Here is a 3,950-nt window from a genome sequence, read left to right as displayed (position 1 = left end):
AATATTAATGAAAAAATGTAGAAATGACTTCAAAGGATCATTCAAATGCAGAAACAGCATCAAATTTCCATTATATGTGGACCAAGTCAATATTAAGAAAGCCTTCAAAGGCTGACGTGTGTCGTCAATTTAGTTTTAACAGAGGACGAAGGCGAGGTCAAGTTGACTTAACAGAGGATAAACACTAGGACGAGTACTCCCTTTAGCAGAGCAGTAACAACTAGTATTTGAAATAAGACGTTATAGAAAATATTCCAGGGAATATTCCTCCCATCTGCACTATTAGCGTTTTTGCGGCCCATTTTCCTTTGTGAAGAGAAAGAGTGAGGATTGTAGAGGGGATTTTGGACACTTATTGTAAGAAACAACACATTGACATTCTTTCAAGATTCTTGCTTTATCACACACATAAAAAATACATCTTTTCTTGAGATATTTATCTATCTCTTCCCCCATGATCTAAGGAGGATCCGAATATTCAAAGGTCCATCAATGTCAGAAGGAATATAGAAGAATCTCACCATTTCCGGGTGATTCACGTGCATTATTTATATAAATGACATTTATTATTATTTACTGCCATTTAATGCTATCTTCATTATTCTTGGATCATTGATTACCGCATTATGTTTTCCATATATTACTGTTCAAATAGTATCACAATATTTTGCTACAAAATCAGTTAGTCTATCTTTTGGATATTAATATTTGCTAAGATTAATCCTATTCTATTGAGAAAATCTGATTGTTTAAACCTACATATAAATTTTGGGTCAAACAGTTTAGCATCATCTGTGGGGATTTTCTCAACCAATGTTTTAGTTTCCATTAGATCTATAACTCACGTAACTTGATAATCTAACAGATAACGTTCCCCTTAACCTCATGAACGCCATCAATGAAAGTTATGACAACCAAGGCGTGGAAGTGACGCCTACTTCCTCCCCCAGGCGAGAGAGGTCGCCTGCCCCTTTCTGCAGGGCAACAAAACTTAATAGGAAGGGAGTCTCCACGTCCATGGGGGAGGGTGCGCCACCCGCTATGAAAAAGCTCGTCGAAGCATGGCTCACTGATACTCTAGTCAGCGTGTTCAATAAACAAGCTCCATGCACGACCATAGAAACCAAGAGAGTCTATGCAGCACAATGCGGGAACGAATAGGACGGCCAACCAGACCCTACGAGGTGACAACGTCCTCGTTGCCGTACTTAAAAGAATGAAGGAAATGGAAAACGAGAACAAGGCGCTCAGAGACCAAATGAAAGAGCACCAAGAACGGGTAGACAAAATACCAGGTGCTCCTAAATTTTTGCCATTAAAAGATGCCAACAGGTTTGTGGAACAGTCATATAGCAAAGAAGCGGCTCTATATGCCATACCAAACACCTTCAAGATGCCCCCGTACCTCAGAATCTACGATGGGGAGACCGATCTCGAAGATCATGTGACTCACTAAGTTACCACTGTGAAAGGCAACGAGCTCACCAAAGAGCAGGTGTCCTTCGTCTTGTTGATAAAATTCGACGAAACTCTCATTGGAGGGGTGTTGACATGGTATTCACAGTTACCATCTCGTTCTATAAAAACGTTTGAAAAGATGGATGACAAGTTCACGACAACACAATCCGGGGCCAGAAAGCTGAAATAAGAGTCAACGACATCGCCACTAAGCAATCCCAGGAGATAGACTGAGGGACTTCCTTGCCCGATTCAACAACGTGAGGATGACCTTACCAAATATTTCAGAAGGGATGGTTGTGGCAGCCTTTTACAATGGGTTAAGTAGCGAAGGTTTGAGGGCGGGCAGAAAGCTACTGAGTCGATTGATGAAATACCCACCGACCACTTGGGATGAAATACATAATGCCTACTATGCCGAGGTTAGGGCAGACGATGACGACCTCAATGACCAACTCAACGACTCACCTTGATACACTCTGAGCCTAGGAAAGAACATAGAGATAACACAAGGAAGGACCATCCAATATCGAGGCCAGGCTGGGAATGACACCAGCCCTACGTTAGCACACCCGTTCCCTCTTTTCGCTTTGAAGACGTCTCATCCAGGACAAAATCGGGCACTCACAGGAAGATCAAGGTATGCCTCCTTACTATCTATTCATAATTTTTGTGCGTCACCTACAGAAGTGGTCTACGCTCTCGAGAAGCTTGGAACAGAAGTCAAATGGCCATCAAAGATGAGGTCGGACCAAACCCAATGTAATATGATGCCCTATGAGAATTCCACCAAGAACGTGGGCACAAAACAGAAGACCGCATCGCCCTAAGACTAGAGGCAGCAAATTTGCTGCAGAAAAGGCACCTTAAGGAACTACTTAGCGACAAAGGTAGGAATACTTTAGCAAGGGGTCGAGAACGTCACGGCCCACCAAAGCCCTCCTCACCAGCTCGTGCCATCAATATGATTATTGGTGGAAGCAATGACACCTCTATCAATGACATCAAATTCAGCGCCACCCACAAGCTTAAAAGATCGATCACCTACGAACGGTATGACAGACACAAAGAAAGTATCATCCTGGATGAGTCAGATGCAGACAATTTGACTTTCCCTCATAACGGTGCACTTGTTATTACTTTACAAACTTTAGATACTTATGTTAAGAGAGTTATGGTAGATGACGTAAGTGGAGCATGCATCATCCATCCTCCAGTCCTCGCACAGATGAGACTCAAGGACAAGATAGTGCCACATTGCATTACACTAAATGATTTTAGCAATGCAATTGAACGGACTTTGGGAGAAATTACACTCTCGGTTCTCGCCAGTAGAGTAACTCTAGGGACAACATTTCATATCATGGACCAAGACACCGCGTACAACGCCATCGCGGAACGGCCATGAATACACCCCATGAGAGTCGTACCCTCTAGTTTATACCAAGTGATAAAATTCCCGATGCCTTGGGGGAATATTCAACATTCGAGGGGAACAACGTACATCCTAGGAGCACTACCGAATTGCCATAGATAGCACGACGATTCAACAAAAGAAGGATAAGGAAACAGAAGCATAGAAACCTGCAGGTTCGAGGTCACCACAAGGCGAAATCAAGGAAATCATTATGGACCCCAAGATGGTCAAAGCTGCTGAATCGGCCATAGAAGACCTTAATCCCGTCCAGCTAGATCGATACAATCTCAATAAAAAGGCCTACATCGGCTGCAAACTTCGAGAACCAGGTAAATTTAGTCAATTCTTAATAACTAACGTAGATTTGTTTGCCTTTAGTCATGCAGATATGCTAGACATCCCCAAGGAAATCTCCATACATAAAATGAATGTCGACCCCTTCAATCCACGGTAAGTCAGGTCCGACGAAAGTTCAATACTACTATCAATGAGGTCGTCCATGAAGAAGTAGAGAAATTATTGGCAAACGACTCCATCAGGGAGGCGAAGTACCCCAAATGGATTGCCAATGTAGTAATGATCAAAAAGAAAAACACAAAATGAAGGATGTGCGTGGAGTTCACAAACCTCAACAAAGCGTGCCCAAAAGATTCATTCCCACTACCAACAACAACCAACTCATCGACGCAACGGCGGGGCACGAACTGCTAAGTTTTCTGGATGCCTACTCAGGTTACAACCAAATACTCGTAGAGGAAGAAGATCAAGATAAAACTACATTCATCACCCATAGGGGAACATATTGTTATAGGGTCATGCCATTTGGGTTGAAGAATGCGGGGGCCACCTATCAAAGTTTGGTCACAAAAATGTTCAAAGATCAACTAGGAAAAACCATGGAAGTGTATATCGTTGACATGTTGGTCAAGTCCGTGAAGGCAAAGGATCATATCTGTTGATACCCAATTTTTCCTTCATATATTTTAAAATGCATATATACTTTCAAAATAGTGCATGAGCATCACCCAGTATTTTTTCATAATTTTCCTGTAATTTTAAAAGGATTTTAATTAAT

Source organism: Nicotiana attenuata, unplaced genomic scaffold (genome assembly GCF_001879085.1).
Source record: "Nicotiana attenuata strain UT unplaced genomic scaffold, NIATTr2, whole genome shotgun sequence".
Lineage (NCBI taxonomy): Eukaryota > Viridiplantae > Streptophyta > Magnoliopsida > Solanales > Solanaceae > Nicotiana > Nicotiana attenuata.
This window is presented reverse-complemented; position numbering follows the sequence as displayed.